Raw genomic sequence first — 25,750 nt, 5'->3', positions numbered from 1 at the left:
CACTGAACCCTATGGGAGTCTCAGTGATTAACACTTAACCCTATGGGCGTCTCACTGATTAACACTGAACCCTGAGGGAGCCTCACTGATTAACAATGAACCCTGTGGGAGTCTCACTGATTAACACTGAACCCTGTGGGAGTCTCACTGATTAACACTTAACCAAATGGGAGTCTCACTGATTAACACTGAACCCTGAGGGAGTCTCACTGATTAACACTGAACCCTAAGGTAGTCTCACTGATTAACACTGAACCCTGTGGGAGTCTCACTGATTAACACTGAAATCGATGGGAGTCTCACTGATTAACAATGAACCCTATGGGAGTCTCACTGATTAACAATGAACCCTATGGGAGTCTCACTGATTAACACTGAACCCTGTGGGAGTCTCACTGATTAACACTGAACCCTGTGGGAGTCCCAGTGATTAACACTGAACCCTGAGGGAGTCTCACTGATTAACACTGAACACTGTGGGAGTGTCACTGATTAACACTGAACACTGTGGGAGTCTCACTGATTAACACTGAACCCTGTGGGAGTCTCACTGATTAACACTGAACCCTATGGGAGTCTCGCTGATTAACACATGAACCCTGAGGGAGTCTCACTGATTAACACTGAACCCTGTGGGAGTCTCACTGATTAACACTGAACCCTGTGGGAGTCTCACTGATTAACACTGAACCCTATGGGACTCTCATTGATTAACACTGAACCCTGTGGGAGTCTCACTGATTAACACTGAACCCTGTGGGAGTCTCACTGATTAACACTGAACCCTGTGGGAGTCTCACTGATTACCACTGAACCCTGTGGGAGTCTCACTGATTAACAATGAACCCTGTGGGAGTCTCACTGATTAACACTGAACCCTATGGGAGTCTCACTGATTAACACATGAACCCTGTGGGAGTCTCATTCATTAACACTGAACCCTGTGGGAGTCTCACTGATTAACGCTGAACCCTGTGGGAGTCTCACTGATTAACACTGAACCCTGTGGGAGTCTCACTGATTAACACTGAACCCTATGGGAGTCTCACTGATTAACACATGAACCCTGAGGGAGTCTCACTGATTAACACTGAACCCTGTGGGAGTCTCACTGATTAACAACGAACCCTGTGGGAGTCTCACTGATTAACACTGAACCCTATGGGAGTCTCATTGATTAACACTGAACCCTATGGGAGTCTCACTGATTAACACATGAACCCTGTGGGAGTCTCACTGATTTACACTGAACCCTATGGGAGTCTCACTGATTAACACTGAACCCTGTGGGAGTCTCACTAATTAACACTAAAACTTATGGGAGTCTCACTGATTAACACTGAACCCTGGGGGAGTCTCAGTGATTAACACTGAACCCTATGGGAGTCTCACTGATTAACACTGAACCCTATGGGAGTCTCAGTGATTAACACTTAACCCTATGGGCGTCTCACTGATTAACACTGAACCCTGAGGGAGCCTCACTGATTAACAATGAACCCTGTGGGAGTCTCACTGATTAACACTGAACCCTGTGGGAGTCTCACTGATTAACACTTAACCAAATGGGAGTCTCACTGATTAACACTGAACCCTGAGGGAGTGTCACTGATTAACACTGAACACTGTGGGAGTCTCACTGATTAACACTGAACCCTGTGGGAGTCTCACTGATTAACACTGAACCCTATGGGAGTCTCGCTGATTAACACATGAACCCTGAGGGAGTCTCACTGATTAACACTGAACCCTGTGGGAGTCTCACTGATTAACACTGAACCCTGTGGGAGTCTCACTGATTAACACTGAACCCTATGGGACTCTCATTGATTAACACTGAACCCTGTGGGAGTCTCACTGATTAACACTGAACCCTGTGGGAGTCTCACTGATTAACACTGAACCCTGTGGGAGTCTCACTGATTACCACTGAACCCTGTGGGAGTCTCACTGATTAACAATGAACCCTGTGGGAGTCTCACTGATTAACACTGAACCCTATGGGAGTCTCACTGATTAACACTTGAACCCTGTGGGAGTCTCATTCATTAACACTGAACCCTGTGGGAGTCTCACTGATTAACGCTGAACCCTGTGGGAGTCTCACTGATTAACACTGAACCCTGTGGGAGTCTCACTGATTAACACTGAACCCTGTGGAAGTCTCACTGATTAACACTGAACCCTGTGGGAGTCTCACTGATTAACACTGAACCCTGTGGGAGTTTCACTGATTAACACTGAACCCTGTAGGAGTCTCACTGATTCACACTGAACCCTGTGGGAGTCTCACTGATTAACACTGAACCCTGTGGGAGTCTCACTGATTAACACTGAAACCTATGGGAGTCTCACTGATTAACACTGAACACTGTGGGAGTCTCACTGATTAACACTGAACCCTGAGGGAGTCTCACTGATTAACACTGAACACGGTGGGAGTCTCACTGATTAACACTGAACCCTGTGTGAGTCTCACTGATTAACACTGAACCCTGTGGGAGTCTCACTGATTACCCCTGAAGCCTGTGGGAGTTTCACTGATTAACACTGAACCCTGTAGGAGTCTCACTGATTCACACTGAACCCTGTGGGAGTCTCACTGATTAACACTGAACCCTGGGGGAGTCTCACTGATTAACACTGAACCCTATGGGAGTCTCACTGATTAACACATGAACCCTGTGGGAGTCTCATTCATTAACACTGAACCCTGTGGGAGTCTCACTGATTAACGCTGAACCCTGTGGGAGTCTCACTGATTAACACTGAACCCTGTGGGAGTCTCACTGATTAACACTGAACCCTATGGGAGTCTCACTGATTAACACTGAACACTGTGGGAGTCTCACTGATTAACACTGAACCCTGAGGGAGTCTCACTGATTAACACTGAACCCTATGGGAGTCTCACTGATTAACACTGAACCCAATGGGAGTCTCACTGATTAACACTGAACCGTATGGGAGTCTCACTGATAAACACTGAACCCTATGGGAGTCTCACTGATTAACACTGAACCGTATGGGAGTCTCACTGATTAACACTGAACCATATGGGAGTCTCACTGATTAACACTGATCCCTGTGGGAGTCTCACTGATTAACACTGAACCCTGTGGGAGTCTCACTGATTAACACTGAACCCTGAGGGAGTCTCACTGATTAACAATGAACACTGTGGGAGTCTCACTGATTAACACTGAACCCTGTGGGAGTCTCACTGATTAACACTGAACCCTATGGGAGTCTCACTGATTAACACATGAACCCTGAGGGAGTCTCACTGATTAACACTGAACCCTGTGGGAGTCTCACTGATTAACAACGAACCCTGTGGGAGTCTCACTGATTAACACTGAACCCTATGGGAGTCTCATTGATTAACACTGAACCCTATGGGAGTCTCACTGATTAACACTGAACCCTGAGGGAGTCTCACTGATTAACACTGAACACTGTGGGAGTCTCACTGATTAACACTGAACCCTGTGGGAGTCTCACTGATTAACACTGAACCCTATGGGAGTCTCACTGATTAACACATGAACCCTGAGGGAGTCTCACTGATTAACACTGAACCCTGTGGAGTCTCACTGATTAACAACGAACCCTGTGGGAGTCTCACTGATTAACACTGAACCCTATGTGAGTCTCATTGATTAACACTGAACCCTATGGGAGTCTCACTGATTAACACATGAACCCTGTGGGAGTCTCACTGATTTACACTGAACCCTATGGGAGTCTCACTGATTAACACTGAACCCTGTGGGAGTCTCACTGATTAACACTAAAACCTATGGGAGTCTCACTGATTAACACTGAACCCTGGGGGAGTCTCAGTGATTAACACTGAACCCTATGGGAGTCTCACTGATTAACACTGAACCCTATGGGAGTCTCAGTGATTAACACTTAACCCTATGGGCGTCTCACTTATTAACACTGAACCCTGAGGGAGCCTCACTGATTAACAATGAACCCTGTGGGAGTCTCACTGATTAACACTGAACCCTGTGGGAGTCTCACTGATTAACACTTAACCAAATGGGAGTCTCACTGATTAACACTGAATCCTGAGGGAGTCTCACTGATTAACACTGAACCCAAAGGTAGTCTCACTGATTAACACTGAACCCTGTGGGAGTCTCACTGATTAACACTGAAATCGATGGGAGTCTCACTGATTAACAATGAACCCTGTGGGAGTCTCACTGATTAACAATGAACCCTATGGGAGTCTCACTGATTAACACTGAACCCTATGGGAGTCTCAGTGATTAACACTTAACCCTATGGGCGTCTCACTGATTAACACTGAACCCTGAGGGAGCCTCACTGATTAACAATGAACCCTGTGGGAGTCTCACTGATTAACACTGAACCCTGTGGGAGTCTCACTGATTAACACTTAACCAAATGGGAGTCTCACTGATTAACACTGAACCCTGAGGGAGTCTCACTGATTAACACTGAACCCTAAGGTAGTCTCACTGATTAACACTGAACCCTGTGGGAGTCTCACTGATTAACACTGAAATCGATGGGAGTCTCACTGATTAACAATGAACCCTATGGGAGTCTCACTGATTAACACTGAACCCTATGGGAGTCTCAGTGATTAACACTTAACCCTATGGGCGTCTCACTTATTAACACTGAACCCTGAGGGAGCCTCACTGATTAACAATGAACCCTGTGGGAGTCTCACTGATTAACACTGAACCCTGTGGGAGTCTCACTGATTAACACTTAACCAAATGGGAGTCTCACTGATTAACACTGAATCCTGAGGGAGTCTCACTGATTAACACTGAACCCAAAGGTAGTCTCACTGATTAACACTGAACCCTGTGGGAGTCTCACTGATTAACACTGAAATCGATGGGAGTCTCACTGATTAACAATGAACCCTATGGGAGTCTCACTGATTAACAATGAACCCTATGGGAGTCTCACTGATTAACACTGAACCCTGTGGGAGTCTCACTGATTAACACTGAACCCTGTGGGAGTCCCAGTGATTAACACTGAACCCTGAGGGAGTCTCACTGATTAACACTGAACACTGTGGGAGTGTCACTGATTAACACTGAACACTGTGGGAGTCTCACTGATTAACACTGAACCCTGTGGGAGTCTCACTGATTAACACTGAACCCTATGGGAGTCTCACTGATTAACACATGAACCCTGAGGGAGTCTCACTGATTAACACTGAACCCTGTGGGAGTCTGACTGATTAACACTGAACCCTGTGGGAGCCTCACTGATTTACACTGAACCCTATGGGAGTCTCACTGATTAACACTGAACCCTATGGGAGTCTCACTGATTAACACTGAACCCTATGGGAGTCTCACTGATTAACACTGAACCCAATGGGAGTCTCACTGATTAACACTGAACCGTATGGGAGTCTCACTGATAAACACTGAACCCTATGGGAGTCTCACTGATTAACACTGAACCGTATGGGAGTCTCACTGATTAACACTGAACCATATGGGAGTCTCACTGATTAACACTGATCCCTGTGGGAGTCTCACTGATTAACACTGAACCCTGTGGGAGTCTCACTGATTAACACTGAACCCTGAGGGAGTCTCACTGATTAACAATGAACACTGTGGGAGTCTCACTGATTAACACTGAACCCTGTGGGAGTCTCACTGATTAACACTGAACCCTATGGGAGTCTCACTGATTAACACATGAACCCTGAGGGAGTCTCACTGATTAACACTGAACCCTGTGGGAGTCTCACTGATTAACAACGAACCCTGTGGGAGTCTCACTGATTAACACTGAACCCTATGGGAGTCTCATTGATTAACACTGAACCCTATGGGAGTCTCACTGATTAACACTGAACCCTGAGGGAGTCTCACTGATTAACAACGAACCCTGTGGGAGTCTCACTGATTAACACTGAACCCTATGGGAGTCTCATTGATTAACACTGAACCCTATGGGAGTCTCACTGATTAACACTGAACCCTGAGGGAGTCTCACTGATTAACACTGAACACTGTGGGAGTCTCACTGATTAACACTGAACCCTATGGGAGTCTCACTGATTAACACATGAACCCTGAGGGAGTCTCACTGATTAACACTGAACCCTGTGGGAGTCTCACTGATTAACAACGAACCCTGTGGGAGTCTCACTGATTAACACTGAACCCTATGGGAGTCTCATTGATTAACACTGAACCCTATGGGAGTCTCACTGATTAACACTGAACCCTGAGGGAGTCTCACTGATTAACACTGAACACTGTGGGAGTCTCACTGATTAACACTGAACCCTATGGGAGTCTCACTGATTAACACATGAACCCTGAGGGAGTCTCACTGATTAACACTGAACCCTGTGGAGTCTCACTGATTAACAACGAACCCTGTGGGAGTCTCACTGATTAACACTGAACCCTATGTGAGTCTCATTGATTAACACTGAACCCTATGGGAGTCTCACTGATTAACACATGAACCCTGTGGGAGTCTCACTGATTTACACTGAACCCTATGGGAGTCTCACTGATTAACACTGAACCCTGTGGGAGTCTCACTGATTAACACTAAAACCTATGGGAGTCTCACTGATTAACACTGAACCCTGGGGGAGTCTCAGTGATTAACACTGAACCCTATGGGAGTCTCACTGATTAACACTGAACCCTATGGGAGTCTCAGTGATTAACACTTAACCCTATGGGCGTCTCACTTATTAACACTGAACCCTGAGGGAGCCTCACTGATTAACAATGAACCCTGTGGGAGTCTCACTGATTAACACTGAACCCTGTGGGAGTCTCACTGATTAACACTTAACCAAATGGGAGTCTCACTGATTAACACTGAATCCTGAGGGAGTCTCACTGATTAACACTGAACCCAAAGGTAGTCTCACTGATTAACACTGAACCCTGTGGGAGTCTCACTGATTAACACTGAAATCGATGGGAGTCTCACTGATTAACAATGAACCCTATGGGAGTCTCACTGATTAACACTGAACCCTATGGGAGTCTCAGTGATTAACACTTAACCCTATGGGCGTCTCACTTATTAACACTGAACCCTGAGGGAGCCTCACTGATTAACAATGAACCCTGTGGGAGTCTCACTGATTAACACTGAACCCTGTGGGAGTCTCACTGATTAACACTTAACCAAATGGGAGTCTCACTGATTAACACTGAATCCTGAGGGAGTCTCACTGATTAACACTGAACCCAAAGGTAGTCTCACTGATTAACACTGAACCCTGTGGGAGTCTCACTGATTAACACTGAAATCGATGGGAGTCTCACTGATTAACAATGAACCCTATGGGAGTCTCACTGATTAACAATGAACCCTATGGGAGTCTCACTGATTAACACTGAACCCTGTGGGAGTCTCACTGATTAACACTGAACCCTGTGGGAGTCCCAGTGATTAACACTGAACCCTGAGGGAGTCTCACTGATTAACACTGAACACTGTGGGAGTGTCACTGATTAACACTGAACACTGTGGGAGTCTCACTGATTAACACTGAACCCTGTGGGAGTCTCACTGATTAACACTGAACCCTATGGGAGTCTCACTGATTAACACATGAACCCTGAGGGAGTCTCACTGATTAACACTGAACCCTGTGGGAGTCTGACTGATTAACACTGAACCCTGTGGGAGCCTCACTGATTTACACTGAACCCTATGGGAGTCTCACTGATTAACACTGAACCCTATGGGAGTCTCACTGATTAACACTGAACCCTATGGGAGTCTCACTGATTAACACTGAACCCAATGGGAGTCTCACTGATTAACACTGAACCGTATGGGAGTCTCACTGATAAACACTGAACCCTATGGGAGTCTCACTGATTAACACTGAACCGTATGGGAGTCTCACTGATTAACACTGAACCATATGGGAGTCTCACTGATTAACACTGATCCCTGTGGGAGTCTCACTGATTAACACTGAACCCTGTGGGAGTCTCACTGATTAACACTGAACCCTGAGGGAGTCTCACTGATTAACAATGAACACTGTGGGAGTCTCACTGATTAACACTGAACCCTGTGGGAGTCTCACTGATTAACACTGAACCCTATGGGAGTCTCACTGATTAACACATGAACCCTGAGGGAGTCTCACTGATTAACACTGAACCCTGTGGGAGTCTCACTGATTAACAACGAACCCTGTGGGAGTCTCACTGATTAACACTGAACCCTATGGGAGTCTCATTGATTAACACTGAACCCTATGGGAGTCTCACTGATTAACACTGAACCCTGAGGGAGTCTCACTGATTAACACTGAACACTGTGGGAGTCTCACTGATTAACACTGAACCCTGTGGGAGTCTCACTGATTAACACTGAACCCTATGGGAGTCTCACTGATTAACACATGAACCCTGAGGGAGTCTCACTGATTAACACTGAACCCTGTGGAGTCTCACTGATTAACAACGAACCCTGTGGGAGTCTCACTGATTAACACTGAACCCTATGTGAGTCTCATTGATTAACACTGAACCCTATGGGAGTCTCACTGATTAACACATGAACCCTGTGGGAGTCTCACTGATTTACACTGAACCCTATGGGAGTCTCACTGATTAACACTGAACCCTGTGGGAGTCTCACTGATTAACACTAAAACCTATGGGAGTCTCACTGATTAACACTGAACCCTGGGGGAGTCTCAGTGATTAACACTGAACCCTATGGGAGTCTCACTGATTAACACTGAACCCTATGGGAGTCTCAGTGATTAACACTTAACCCTATGGGCGTCTCACTTATTAACACTGAACCCTGAGGGAGCCTCACTGAATAACAATGAACCCTGTGGGAGTCTCACTGATTAACACTGAACCCTGTGGGAGTCTCACTGATTAACACTTAACCAAATGGGAGTCTCACTGATTAACACTGAATCCTGAGGGAGTCTCACTGATTAACACTGAACCCAAAGGTAGTCTCACTGATTAACACTGAACCCTGTGGGAGTCTCACTGATTAACACTGAAATCGATGGGAGTCTCACTGATTAACAATGAACCCTGTGGGAGTCTCACTGATTAACAATGAACCCTATGGGAGTCTCACTGATTAACACTGAACCCTGTGGGAGTCTCACTGATTAACACTGAACCCTGTGGGAGTCCCAGTGATTAACACTGAACCCTGAGGGAGTCTCACTGATTAACACTGAACACTGTGGGAGTGTCACTGATTAACACTGAACACTGTGGGAGTCTCACTGATTAACACTGAACCCTGTGGGAGTCTCACTGATTAACACTGAACCCTATGGGAGTCTCACTGATTAACACATGAACCTTGAGGGAGTCTCACTGATTAACACTGAACCCTGTGGGAGTCTGACTGATTAACACTGAACCCTGTGGGAGTCTCACTGATTTACACTGAACCCTATGGGAGTCTCACTGATTAACACTGAACCCTATGGGAGTCTCACTGATTAACACTGAACCCTATGGGAGTCTCACTGATTAACACTGAACCCAATGGGAGTCTCACTGATTAACACTGAACCGTATGGGAGTCTCACTGATAAACACTGAACCCTATGGGAGTCTCACTGATTAACACTGAACCGTATGGGAGTCTCACTGATTAACACTGAACCATATGGGAGTCTCACTGATTAACACTGATCCCTGTGGGAGTCTCACTGATTAACACTGAACCCTGTGGGAGTCTCACTGATTAACACTGAACCCTGAGGGAGTCTCACTGATTAACAATGAACACTGTGGGAGTCTCACTGATTAACACTGAACACTGTGGGAGTCTCACTGATTAACACTGAACCCTGTGGGAGTCTCACTGATTAACACTGAACCCTATGGGAGTCTCACTGATTAACACATGAACCCTGAGGGAGTCTCACTGATTAACACTGAACCCTGTGGGAGTCTCACTGATTAACAACGAACCCTGTGGGAGTCTCACTGATTAACACTGAACCCTATGGGAGTCTCATTGATTAACACTGAACCCTATGGGAGTCTCACTGATTAACACATGAACCCTGTGGGAGTCTCACTGATTTACACTGAACCCTATGGGAGTCTCACTGATTAACACTGAACCCTGTGGGAGTCTCACTAATTAACACTAAAACTTATGGGAGTCTCACTGATTAACACTGAACCCTGGGGGAGTCTCAGTGATTAACACTGAACCCTATGGGAGTCTCACTGATTAACACTGAACCCTATGGGAGTCTCAGTGATTAACACTTAACCCTATGGGCGTCTCACTGATTAACACTGAACCCTGAGGGAGCCTCACTGATTAACAATGAACCCTGTGGGAGTCTCACTGATTAACACTGAACCCTGTGGGAGTCTCACTGATTAACACTTAACCAAATGGGAGTCTCACTGATTAACACTGAACCCTGAGGGAGTCTCACTGATTAACACTGAACCCTAAGGTAGTCTCACTGATTAACACTGAACCCTGTGGGAGTCTCACTGATTAACACTGAAATCGATGGGAGTCTCACTGATTAACAATGAACCCTATGGGAGTCTCACTGATTAACAATGAACCCTATGGGAGTCTCACTGATTAACACTGAACCCTGTGGGAGTCTCACTGATTAACACTGAACCCTGTGGGAGTCCCAGTGATTAACACTGAACCCTGAGGGAGTCTCACTGATTAACACTGAACACTGTGGGAGTGTCACTGATTAACACTGAACACTGTGGGAGTCTCACTGATTAACACTGAACCCTGTGGGAGTCTCACTGATTAACACTGAACCCTATGGGAGTCTCGCTGATTAACACATGAACCCTGAGGGAGTCTCACTGATTAACACTGAACCCTGTGGGAGTCTCACTGATTAACACTGAACCCTGTGGGAGTCTCACTGATTAACACTGAACCCTATGGGACTCTCATTGATTAACACTGAACCCTGTGGGAGTCTCACTGATTAACACTGAACCCTGTGGGAGTCTCACTGATTAACACTGAACCCTGTGGGAGTCTCACTGATTACCACTGAACCCTGTGGGAGTCTCACTGATTAACAATGAACCCTGTGGGAGTCTCACTGATTAACACTGAACCCTATGGGAGTCTCACTGATTAACACATGAACCCTGTGGGAGTCTCATTCATTAACACTGAACCCTGTGGGAGTCTCACTGATTAACGCTGAACCCTGTGGGAGTCTCACTGATTAACACTGAACCCTGTGGGAGTCTCACTGATTAACACTGAACCATATGGGAGTCTCACTGATTAACACATGAACCCTGAGGGAGTCTCACTGATTAACACTGAACCCTGTGGGAGTCTCACTGATTAACAACGAACCCTGTGGGAGTCTCACTGATTAACACTGAACCCTATGGGAGTCTCATTGATTAACACTGAACCCTATGGGAGTCTCACTGATTAACACATGAACCCTGTGGGAGTCTCACTGATTTACACTGAACCCTATGGGAGTCTCACTGATTAACACTGAACCCTGTGGGAGTCTCACTAATTAACACTAAAACTTATGGGAGTCTCACTGATTAACACAGAACCCTGGGGGAGTCTCAGTGATTAACACTGAACCCTATGGGAGTCTCACTGATTAACACTGAACCCTATGGGAGTCTCAGTGATTAACACTTAACCCTATGGGCGTCTCACTGATTAACACTGAACCCTGAGGGAGCCTCACTGATTAACAATGAACCCTGTGGGAGTCTCACTGATTAACACTGAACCCTGTGGGAGTCTCACTGATTAACACTTAACCAAATGGGAGTCTCACTGATTAACACTGAACCCTGAGGGAGTCTCACTGATTAACACTGAACCCTAAGGTAGTCTCACTGATTAACACTGAACCCTGTGGGAGTCTCACTGATTAACACTGAAATCGATGGGAGTCTCACTGATTAACAATGAACCCTATGGGAGTCTCACTGATTAACAATGAACCCTATGGGAGTCTCACTGATTAACACTGAACCCTGTGGGAGTCTCACTGATTAACACTGAACCCTGTGGGAGTCCCAGTGATTAACACTGAACCCTGAGGGAGTCTCACTGATTAACACTGAACACTGTGGGAGTGTCACTGATTAACACTGAACACTGTGGGAGTCTCACTGATTAACACTGAACCCTGTGGGAGTCTCACTGATTAACACTGAACCCTATGGGAGTCTCGCTGATTAACACATGAACCCTGAGGGAGTCTCACTGATTAACACTGAACCCTGTGGGAGTCTCACTGATTAACACTGAACCCTGTGGGAGTCTCACTGATTAACACTGAACCCTATGGGACTCTCATTGATTAACACTGAACCCTGTGGGAGTCTCACTGATTAACACTGAACCCTGTGGGAGTCTCACTGATTAACACTGAACCCTGTGGGAGTCTCACTGATTACCACTGAACCCTGTGGGAGTCTCACTGATTGACAATGAACCCTGTGGGAGTCTCACTGATTAACACTGAACCCTATGGGAGTCTCACTGATTAACACATGAACCCTGTGGGAGTCTCATTCATTAACACTGAACCCTGTGGGAGTCTCACTGATTAACGCTGAACCCTGTGGGAGTCTCACTGATTAACACTGAACCCTGTGGGAGTCTCACTGATTAACACTGAACCCTGTGGAAGTCTCACTGATTAACACTGAACCCTGTGGGAGTCTCACTGATTAACACTGAACCCTGTGGGAGTTTCACTGATTAACACTGAACCCTGTAGGAGTCTCACTGATTCACACTGAACCCTGTGGGAGTCTCACTGATTAACACTGAACCCTGTGGGAGTCTCACTGATTAACACTGAAACCTATGGGAGTCTCACTGATTAACACTGAACACTGTGGGAGTCTCACTGATTAACACTGAACCCTGAGGGAGTCTCACTGATTAACACTGAACACGGTGGGAGTCTCACTGATTAACACTGAACCCTGTGTGAGTCTCACTGATTAACACTGAACCCTGTGGGAGTCTCACTGATTACCCCTGAAGCCTGTGGGAGTTTCACTGATTAACACTGAACCCTGTAGGAGTCTCACTGATTCACACTGAACCCTGTGGGAGTCTCACTGATTAACACTGAACCCTGGGGGAGTCTCACTGATTAACACTGAACCCTATGGGAGTCTCACTGATTAACACATGAACCCTGTGGGAGTCTCATTCATTAACACTGAACCCTGTGGGAGTCTCACTGATTAACGCTGAACCCTGTGGGAGTCTCACTGATTAACACTGAACCCTGTGGGAGTCTCACTGATTAACACTGAACCCTATGGGAGTCTCACTGATTAACACTGAACACTGTGGGAGTCTCACTGATTAACACTGAACCCTGAGGGAGTCTCACTGATTAACACTGAACACGGTGGGAGTCTCACTGATTAACACTGAACCCTGTGTGAGTCTCACTGATTAACACTGAACCCTGTGGGAGTCTCACTGATTACCCCTGAAGCCTGTGGGAGTTTCACTGATTAACACTGAACCCTGTAGGAGTCTCACTGATTCACACTGAACCCTGTGGGAGTCTCACTGATTAACACTGAACCCTGGGGGAGTCTCACTGATTAACACTGAACCCTATGGGAGTCTCACTGATTAACACATGAACCCTGTGGGAGTCTCATTCATTAACACTGAACCCTGTGGGAGTCTCACTGATTAACGCTGAACCCTGTGGGAGTCTCACTGATTAACACTGAACCCTGTGGGAGTCTCACTGATTAACACTGAACCCTATGGGAGTCTCACTGATTAACACATGAACCCTGAGGGAGTCTCACTGATTAACACTGAACCCTGTGGGAGTCTCACTGATTAACAACGAACCCTGTGGGAGTCTCACTGATTAACACTGAACCCTGGGGGAGTCTCACTGATTAACACTGAACCCTATGGGAGTCTCACTGATTAACACTGAACCCTGGGGGAGTCTCACTGATTAACACTGAACCCTATGGGAGTCTCACTGATTAACACATGAACCCTGTGGGAGTCTCATTCATTAACACTGAACCCTGTGGGAGTCTCACTGATTAACGCTGAACCCTGTGGGAGTCTCACTGATTAACACTGAACCCTGTGGGAGTCTCACTGATTAACACTGAACCCTATGGGAGTCTCACTGATTAACACATGAACCCTGAGGGAGTCTCACTGATTAACACTGAACCCTGTGGGAGTCTCACTGATTAACAACGAACCCTGTGGGAGTCTCACTGATTAACACTGAACCCTATGGGAGTCTCATTGATTAACACTGAACCCTATGGGAGTCTCACTGATTAACACATGAACCCTGTGGGAGTCTCACTGATTTACACTGAACCCTATGGGAGTCTCACTGATTAACACTGAACCCTGTGGGAGTCTCACTAATTAACACTAAAACTTATGGGAGTCTCACTGATTAACACTGAACCCTGGGGGAGTCTCAGTGATTAACACTGAACCCTATGGGAGTCTCACTGATTAACACTGAACCCTATGGGAGTCTCAGTGATTAACACTTAACCCTATGGGCGTCTCACTGATTAACACTGAACCCTGAGGGAGCCTCACTGATTAACAATGAACCCTGTGGGAGTCTCACTGATTAACACTGAACCCTGTGGGAGTCTCACTGATTAACACTTAACCAAATGGGAGTCTCACTGATTAACACTGAACCCTGAGGGAGTCTCACTGATTAACACTGAACCCTAAGGTAGTCTCACTGATTAACACTGAACCCTGTGGGAGTCTCACTGATTAACACTGAAATCGATGGGAGTCTCACTGATTAACAATGAACCCTATGGGAGTCTCACTGATTAACAATGAACCCTATGGGAGTCTCACTGATTAACACTGAACCCTGTGGGAGTCTCACCGATTAACACTGAACCCTGTGGGAGTCCCAGTGATTAACACTGAACCCTGAGGGAGTCTCACTGATTAACACTGAACACTGTGGGAGTGTCACTGATTAACACTGAACACTGTGGGAGTCTCACTGATTAACACTGAACCCTGTGGGAGTCTCACTGATTAACACTGAACCCTATGGGAGTCTCGCTGATTAACACATGAACCCTGAGGGAGTCTCACTGATTAACACTGAACCCTGTGGGAGTCTCACTGATTAACACTGAACCCTGTGGGAGTCTCACTGATTAACACTGAACCCTATGGGACTCTCATTGATTAACACTGAACCCTGTGGGAGTCTCACTGATTAACACTTAACCCTGTGGGAGTCTCACTGATTACCACTGAACCCTGTGGGAGTCTCACTGATTAACAATGAACCCTGTGGGAGTCTCACTGATTAACACTGAACCCTATGGGAGTCTCACTGATTAACACATGAACCCTGTGGGAGTCTCATTCATTAACACTGAACCCTGTGGGAGTCTCACTGATTAACGCTGAACCCTGTGGGAGTCTCACTGATTAACACTGAACCCTGTGGGAGTCTCACTGATTAACACTGAACCCTGTGGAAGTCTCACTGATTAACACTGAACCCTGTGGGAGTCTCACTGATTAACACTGAACCCTGTGGGAGTTTCACTGATTAACACTGAACCCTGTAGGAGTCTCACTGATTCACACTGAACCCTGTGGGAGTCTCACTGATTAACACTGAACCCTGTGGGAGTCTCACTGATTAACACTGAAACCTATGGGAGTCTCACTGATTAACACTGAACACTGTGGGAGTCTCACTGATTAACACTGAACCCTGAGGGAGTCTCACTGATTAACACTGAACACGGTGGGAGTCTCACTGATTAACACATGAACCCTGAGGGAGTCTCACTGATTAACACTGAACCCTGTGGGAGTCTCACTGATTAACACTGAACCCTGTGGGAGTCTCACTGATTAACACTGAACCCTATGGGACTCTCACTGATTAACACTGAACCCTGTGGGAGTCTCACTGATTAACACTGAACCCTGTGGGAGTCTCACTGATTACAACTGGACCCTGTGGGAGTCTCACTGATTAACAATGAACCCTGTGGGAGTCTCACTGATTAACACTGAACACGGTGGGAGTCTCACTGATTAACACTGAACCCTGTGTGAGTCTCACTGATTAACACTGAACCCTGTGGGAGTCTCACTGATTACCCCTGAAGCCTGTGGGAGTTTCACTGATTAACACTGAACCCTGTAGGAGTCTCACTGATTCACACTGAACCCTGTGGGAGTCTCACTGATTAACACTGAACCCTGGGGGAGTCTCACTGATTAACACTGAACCCTATGGGAGTCTCACTGATTAACACATGAACCCTGAGGGAGCCTCACTGATTAACAATGAACCCTGTGGGAGTCTCACTGATTAACACTGAACCCTGTGGGAGTCTCACTGATTAACACTGAACCCTATGGGAGTCTCACTGATTAACACATGAACCCTGAGGGAGTCTCACTGATTAACACTGAACCCTGTGGGAGTCTCACTGATTAACACTGAACCCTGTGGGAGTCTCACTGATTAACACTGAACCCTATGGGACTCTCACTGATTAACACTGAACCCTGTGGGAGTCTCACTGATTAACACTGAACACGGTGGGAGTCTCACTGATTAACACTGAACCCTGTGTGAGTCTCACTGATTAACACTGAACCCTGTGGGAGTCTCACTGATTACCCCTGAAGCCTGTGGGAGTTTCACGGATTAACACTGAACCCTGTAGGAGTCTCACTGATTCACACTGAACCCTGTGGGAGTCTCACTGATTAACACTGAACCCTGGGGGAGTCTCACTGATTAACACTGAACCCTATGGGAGTCTCACTGATTAACACATGAACCCTGAGGGAGCCTCACTGATTAACAATGAACCCTGTGGGAGTCTCACTGATTAACACTGAACCCTGTGGGAGTCTCACTGATTAACACTGAACCCTATGGGAGTCTCACTGATTAACACATGAACCCTGAGGGAGTCTCACTGATTAACACTGAACCCTGTGGGAGTCTCACTGATTAACACTGAACCCTGTGGGAGTCTCACTGATTAACACTGAACCCTATGGGACTCTCACTGATTAACACTGAACCCTGTGGGAGTCTCACTGATTAACACTGAACCCTGTGGGAGTCTCACTGATTAACACTGAACCCTGTGGGAGTCTCACTGATTACAACTGAACCCTGTGGGAGTCTCACTGATTAACAATGAACCCTGTGGGAGTCTCACTGATTAACACTGAACCCTATGGGAGTTTCACTGATTAACACATGAACCTTGTGGGAGTCTCATTCATTAACACTGAACCCTGTGGGAGTCTCACTGATTAACGCTGAACCCTGTGGGAGTCTCAGTGATTAACACTGAACCGTATGGGAGTCTCACTGATTAACATTGAACCCTGTCGGAGTCTCACCGATTACCCCTGAACCCTGTGGGAGTTTCACTGATTGACACTGAACCCTGTAGGAGTCTCACTGATTCACACTGAACCCTGTGGGAGTCTCACTGATTAACACTGAAACCTATGGGAGTCTCACTGATTAACACTGAACCCTGGGGGAGTCTCACTGATTAACACTGAACCCTATGGGAGTCTCACTGATTAACACTGAACCCTATGGGAGTCTCACTGATTAAAACTTAACCCTATGGGCGTCTCACTGATTAACACTGAACCCTGAGGGAGCCTCACTGATTAACAATGAACCCTGTGGGAGTCTCACTGATTAACACTGAACCCGGTGGGAGTCTCACTGATTAACACTTAACCAAATGGGAGTCTCACTGATTAACACTGAACCCTGAGGGAGTCTCACTGATTAACACTGAACCCTAAGGGAGTCTCACTGATTAACACTGAACCCTGTGTGTGTCTCACTGATTAACACTGAAATCTATGGGAGTCTCACTGATTAACACTGAACCCTATGGGAGTCTCACTGATTAACAATGAACCCTATGGGAGTCTCACTGATTAACACTGAACCCTGTGGGAGTCTCACTGATTAATACTGAACCCTGTGGGAGTCCCAGTGATTAACACTGAACCCTGAGGGAGTCTCACTGATTAACACTGAACACTGTGGGAGTCTCACTGATTAACACTATACACTGTGGGAGTCTCACTGATTAACACTGAACCCTGTGAGAGTCTCACTGATTAACACTGAACACTATGGAAGTCTCACTGATTAACACATGAACCCTGAGGGAGTCTCACTGATTAACACTGAACCCTGTGGGAGTCTCACTGATTAACACTGAACCCTATGGGACTCTCATTGATTAACACTGAACCCTATGGGAGTCTCACTGATTAACACATGAACCCTGAGGGAGTCTCACTGATTAACACTGAACCCTGTGGGAGTCTCACTGATTAACAACGAACCCTGTGGGAGTCTCACTGATTAACACTGAACCCTATGGGAGTCTCATTGATTAACACTGAACCCTATGGGAGTCTCACTGATTAACACATGAACCCTGTGGGAGTCTCACTGATTTACACTGAACCCTATGGGAGTCTCACTGATTAACACTGAACCCTGTGGGAGTCTCACTGATTAACACTAAAACCTATGGGAGTCTCACTGATTAACACTGAACCCTGGGGGAGTCTCACTGATTAACACTGAAACCTATGGGAGTCTCACTGATTAACACTGAACCCTATGGGAGTCTCACTGATTAACACTTAACCCTATGGGCGTCTCACTGATTAACACTGAACTCTGAGGGAGCCTCACTGATTAACAATGAACCCTGTGGGAGTCTCACTGATTAACACTGAACGCTGTGGGAGTCTCACTGATTAACACTTAACCAAATGGGAGTTTCACTGATTAACACTGAACCCTGAGGGAGTCTCACTGATTAACACTGAACCCTAAGGGAGTCTCACTGATTAACACTGAACCCTGTGGGAGTCTCACTGATTAACACTGAAATCTATGGGAGTCTCACTGATTAACAATGAACCCTATGGGAGTCTCACTGATTAACAATGAACCCTATGGGAGTCTCACTGATTAACACTGAACCCTGTGGGAGTCTCACTGATTAACACTGAACCCTGTGGGAGTCTCACTGATTAACACTGAACCCTGTGGGAGTCTCACTGGTTAACACTGAACCCTGAGGGAGTCTCACTGATTAACAATGAACACTGTGGGAGTCTCACTGATTAACACTGAACACTGTGGGAGTCTCACTGATTAACACTGAACCCTGTGGGAGTCTCACTGATTAACACTGAACCCTATGGGAGTCTCACTGATTAACACATGAACCCTGATGGAGTCTCACTGATTAACACTGAACCCTGTGGGAGTCTCACTGATTAACAACGAACCCTGTGGGAGTCTCACTGATTAACACTGAACCCTATGGGAGTCTCATTGATTAACACTGAACCCTAAGGGAGTCTCACTGATTAACACATGAACCCTGGGGGAGTCTCACTGATTTACAAAGAAACCCTATGGGAGTCTCACTGATTAACACTGAACCCTATGGGAGTCTCAGTGATTAACACTTAACCCTATGGGCGTCTCACTGATTAACTCTGAACCCTGAGGGAGCCTCACTGATTAACAATGAACCCTGTGGGAGTCTCACTGATTAACACTGAACCCTGTGGGAGTCTCACTGATTAACACTTAACCAAATGGGAGTCTCACTGATTAACACTGAACCCTGAGGGAGTCTCACTGATTAACACTGAACCCTAAGGGAGTCTCTCTGATTAACACTGAACCCTGTGGGAGTCTCACTGATTAACACTGAACTCTGAGGGAGCCTCACTGATTAACAATGAACCCTGTGGGAGTCTCACTGATTAACACTGAACCCTGTGGGAGTCTCACTGATTAACACTTAACCAAATGGGAGTTTCACTGATTAACACTGAACCCTGAGGGAGTCTCACTGATTAACACTGAACCCTAAGGGAGTCTCACTGATTAACACTGAACCCTGTGGGAGTCTCACTGATTAACACTGAAATCTATGGGAGTCTCACTGATTAACAATGAACCCTATGGGAGTCTCACTGATTAACAATGGACCCTATGGGAGTCTCACTGATTAACACTGAACACTGTGGGAGTCTCACTGATTAACACTGAACCCTGTGGGAGTCTCACTGATTAACACTAAAACCTATGGGAGTCTCACTGATTAACACTGAACCCTGGGGGAGTCTCACTGATTAACACTGAAACCTATGGGAGTCTCACTGATTAACACTGAACCCTATGGGAGTCTCACTGATTAACACTTAACCCTATGGGCGTCTCACTGATTAACACTGAACTCTGAGGGAGCCTCACTGATTAACAATGAACCCTGTGGGAGTCTCACTGATTAACACTGAACCCTGTGGGAGTCTCACTGATTAACACTTAACCAAATGGGAGTTTCACTGATTAACACTGAACCCTGAGGGAGTCTCACTGATTAACACTGAACCCTAAGGGAGTCTCACTGATTAACACTGAACCCTGTGGGAGTCTCACTGATTAACACTGAAATCTATGGGAGTCTCACTGATTAACAATGAACCCTATGGGAGTCTCACTGATTAACAATGAACCCTATGGGAGTCTCACTGATTAACACTGAACCCTGTGGGAGTCTCACTGATTAACACTGAACCCTGTGGGAGTCTCACTGATTAACACTGAACCCTGTGGGAGTCTCACTGGTTAACACTGAACCCTGAGGGAGTCTCACTGATTAACAATGAACACTGTGGGAGTCTCACTGATTAACACTGAACACTGTGGGAGTCTCACTGATTAACACTGAACCCTGTGGGAGTCTCACTGATTAACACTGAACCCTATGGGAGTCTCACTGATTAACACATGAACCCTGATGGAGTCTCACTGATTAACACTGAACCCTGTGGGAGTCTCACTGATTAACAACGAACCCTGTGGGAGTCTCACTGATTAACACTGAACCCTATGGGAGTCTCATTGATTAACACTGAACCCTAAGGGAGTCTCACTGATTAACACATGAACCCTGGGGGAGTCTCACTGATTTACAAAGAAACCCTATGGGAGTCTCACTGATTAACACTGAACCCTATGGGAGTCTCAGTGATTAACACTTAACCCTATGGGCGTCTCACTGATTAACACTGAACCCTGAGGGAGCCTCACTGATTAACAATGAACCCTGTGGGAGTCTCACTGATTAACACTGAACCCTGTGGGAGTCTCACTGATTAACACTTAACCAAATGGGAGTCTCACTGATTAACACTGAACCCTGAGGGAGTCTCACTGATTAACACTGAACCCTAAGGGAGTCTCTCTGATTAACACTGAACCCTGTGGGAGTCTCACTGATTAACACTGAACTCTGAGGGAGCCTCACTGATTAACAATGAACCCTGTGGGAGTCTCACTGATTAACACTGAACCCTGTGGGAGTCTCACTGATTAACACTTAACCAAATGGGAGTTTCACTGATTAACACTGAACCCTGAGGGAGTCTCACTGATTAACACTGAACCCTAAGGGAGTCTCACTGATTAACACTGAACCCTGTGGGAGTCTCACTGATTAACACTGAAATCTATGGGAGTCTCACTGATTAACAATGAACCCTATGGGAGTCTCACTGATTAACAATGAACCCTATGGGAGTCTCACTGATTAACACTGAACACTGTGGGAGTCTCACTGATTAACACTGAACCCTGTGGGAGTCTCACTGATTAACACTGAACCCTGTGGGAGTCTCACTGATTAACACTGAACCCTGAGGGAGTCTCACTGATTAACAATGAACACTGTGGGAGTCTCACTGATTAACACTGAACACTGTGGGAGTCTCACTGATTAACACTGAACCCTGTGGGAATCTCACTGATTAACACTGAACCCTATGGGAGTCTCACTGATTAACACATGAACCCTGAGGGAGTCTCACTGATTAACACTGAACCCTGTGGGAGTCTCACTGATTAACAACGAACTCTGTGGGAGTCTCACTGATTAACACTGAACCCTATGGGAGTCTCATTGATTAACACTGAACCCTAAGGGAGTCTCACTGATTAACACATGAACCCTGGGGGAGTCTCACTGATTTACACTGAACCCTATGGGAGTCTCACTGATTAACACTGAACCCTATGGGAGTCTCAGTGATTAACACTTAACCCTATGGGCGTCTCACTGATTAACACTGAACCCTGAGGGAGCCTCACTGATTAACAATGAACCCTGTGGGAGTCTCACTGATTAACACTGAACCCTGTGGGAGTCTCACTGATTAACACTTAACCAAATGGGAGTCTCACTGATTAACACTGAACCCTGAGGGAGTCTCACTGATTAACACTGAACCCTAAGGGAGTCTCTCTGATTAACACTGAACCCTGTGGGAGTCTCACTGATTAACACTGAAATCTATGGGAGTCTCACTGATTAACAATGAACCCTATGGGAGTCTCACTGATTAACAATGAACCCTATGGGAGTCTCACTGATTAACACTGAACCCTGTGGGAGTCTCACTGATTAACACTGAACCCTGTGGGAGTCCCAGTGATTAACACTGAACCCTGAGGGAGTCTCACTGATTAACACTGAACACTGTGGGAGTGTCACTGATTAACACTGAACACTGTGGGAGTCTCACTGATTAACACTGAACCCTGTGGGAGTCTCACTGATTAACACTGAACCCTATGGGAGTCTCACTGATTAACACATGAACCCTGAGGGAGTCTCATTGATTAACACTGAACCCTGTGGGAGTCTGACTGATTAACACTGAACCCTATGGGACTCTCATTGATTAACACTGAACCCTATGGGAGTCTCATTGATTAACACTGAACCCTATGGGAGTCTCATTGATTAACACATGCACCCTGTGGGAGTCTCACTGATTTACACTGAACCCTGTGGGAGTCTCACTGATTAACACTGAACCCTATGGGAGTCTCACTGATTAACACTGAACCCTATGGGAGTCTCACTGATTAACACTGAACCCTATGCGAGTCTCACTGATTAACACTGAACCGTATGGGAGTCTCACTGATAAACACTGAACCCTATGGGAGTCTCACTGATTAACACTGAACCGTATGGGAGTCTCACTGATTAACACTGAACCATATGGGAGTCTCACTGATTAACACTGAACCCTGTGGGAGTCTCAATGATTAACACTGAACCCTGTGGGAGTCTCACTGATTAACACTGAACCCTGAGGGAATCTCACTGATTAACAATGAACACTGTGGGAGTCTCACTGATTAACACTGAACACTGTGGGAGTCTCACTGATTAACACTGAACCCTGTGGGAGTCTCACTGATTAACACTGAACCCTATGGGAGTCTCACTGATTAACACATGAACCCTGAGGGAGTCTCACTGATTAACACTGAACCCTGTGGGAGTCTCACTGATTAACAACGAACCCTGTGGAAGTCTCACTGATTAACACTGAACCCTATGGGAGTCTCATTGATTAACACTGAACCCTATGGGAGTCTCACTGATTAACACATGAACCCTGTGGGAGTCTCACTGATTTACACTGAACCCTATGGGAGTCTCACTGATTAACACTGAACCCTGTGGGAGTCTCACTGATTAACACTAAAACCTATGGGAGTCTCACTGATTAACACTGAACCCTGGGGGAGTCTCAGTGATTAACACTGAACCCTATGGGAGTCTCACTGATTAACACTGAACCCTATGGGAGTCTCAGTGATTAACACTTAACCCTATGGGCGTCTCACTTATTAACACTGAACCCTGAGGGAGCCTCACTGATTAACAATGAACCCTGTGGGAGTCTCACTGATTAACACTGAACCCTGTGGGAGTCTCACTGATTAACACTTAACCAAATGGGAGTCTCACTGATTAACACTGAATCCTGAGGGAGTCTCACTGATTAACACTGAACCCTAAGGTAGTCTCACTGATTAACACTGAACCCTGTGGGAGTCTCACTGATTAACACTGAAATCGATGGGAGTCTCACTGATTAACAATGAACCCTATGGGAGTCTCACTGATTAACAATGAACCCTATGGGAGTCTCACTGATTAACACTGAACCCTGTGGGAGTCTCACTGATTAACACTGAACCCTGTGGGAGTCCCAGTGATTAACACTGAACCCTGAGGGAGTCTCACTGATTAACACTGAACACTGTGGGAGTGTCACTGATTAACACTGAACACTGTGGGAGTCTCACTGATTAACACTGAACCCTGTGGGAGTCTCACTGATTAACACTGAACCCTATGGGAGTCTCACTGATTAACACATGAACCCTGAGGGAGTCTCACTGATTAACACTGAACCCTGTGGGAGTCTGACTGATTAACACTGAACCCTGTGGGAGTCTCACTGATTAACACTGAACCCTATGGGACTCTCATTGATTAACACTGAACCCTATGGGAGTCTCATTGATTAACACTGAACCCTATGGGAGTCTCACTGATTAACACATGCACCCTGTGGGAGTCTCACTGATTTACACTGAACCCTATGGGAGTCTCACTGATTAACACTGAACCCTATGGGAGTCTCACTGATTAACACTGAACCCTATGGGAGTCTCACTGATTAACACTGAACCCAATGGGAGTCTCACTGATTAACACTGAACCGTATGGGAGTCTCACTGATAAACACTGAACCCTATGGGAGTCTCACTGATTAACACTGAACCGTATGGGAGTCTCACTGATTAACACTGAACAATATGGGAGTCTCACTGATTAACACTGATCCCTGTGGGAGTCTCACTGATTAACACTGAACCCTGTGGGAGTCTCACTGATTAACACTGAACCCTGAGGGAGTCTCACTGATTAACAATGAACACTGTGGGAGTCTCACTGATTAACACTGAACACTGTGGGAGTCTCACTGATTAACACTGAACCCTGTGGGAGTCTCACTGATTAACACTGAACCATATGGGAGTCTCACTGATTAACACATGAACCCTGAGGGAGTCTCACTGATTAACACTGAACCCTGTGGGAGTCTCACTGATTAACAACGAACCCTGTGGGAGTCTCACTGATTAACACTGAACCCTATGGGAGTCTCATTGATTAACACTGAACCCTATGGGAGTCTCACTGATTAACACATGAACCCTGTGGGAGTCTCACTGATTTACACTGAACCCTATGGGAGTCTCACTGATTAACACTGAACATTGTGGGAGTCTCACTGATTAACACTAAAACTTATGGGAGTCTCACTGATTAACACTGAACCCTGGGGGAGTCTCAGTGATTAACACTGAACCCTATGGGAGTCTCACTGATTAACACTGAACCCTATGGGAGTCTCAGTGATTAACACTTAACCCTATGGGCGTCTCACTGATTAACACTGAACCCTGAGGGAGCCTCACTGATTAACAATGAACCCTGTGGGAGTCTCACTGATTAACACTGAACCCTGTGGGAGTCTCACTGATTAACACTTAACCAAATGGGAGTCTCACTGATTAACACTGAACCCTGAGGGAGTCTCACTGATTAACACTGAACCCTAAGGTAGTCTCACTGATTAACACTGAACCCTGTGGGAGTCTCACTGATTAACACTGAAATCGATGGGAGTCTCACTGATTAACAATGAACCCTATGGGAGTCTCACTGATTAACAATGAACCCTATGGGAGTCTCAC

Source organism: Petromyzon marinus, chromosome 73 (genome assembly GCF_048934315.1).
Source record: "Petromyzon marinus isolate PM22_M1 ecotype Great Lakes invasive population chromosome 73, UKy_Petmar_22M1.pri1.0, whole genome shotgun sequence".
Taxonomy (NCBI): Eukaryota; Metazoa; Chordata; class Hyperoartia; order Petromyzontiformes; family Petromyzontidae; genus Petromyzon; species Petromyzon marinus.
The sequence above is the reverse complement of the archived record's forward strand: the minus strand, read 5'-3'. Positions refer to the sequence as shown.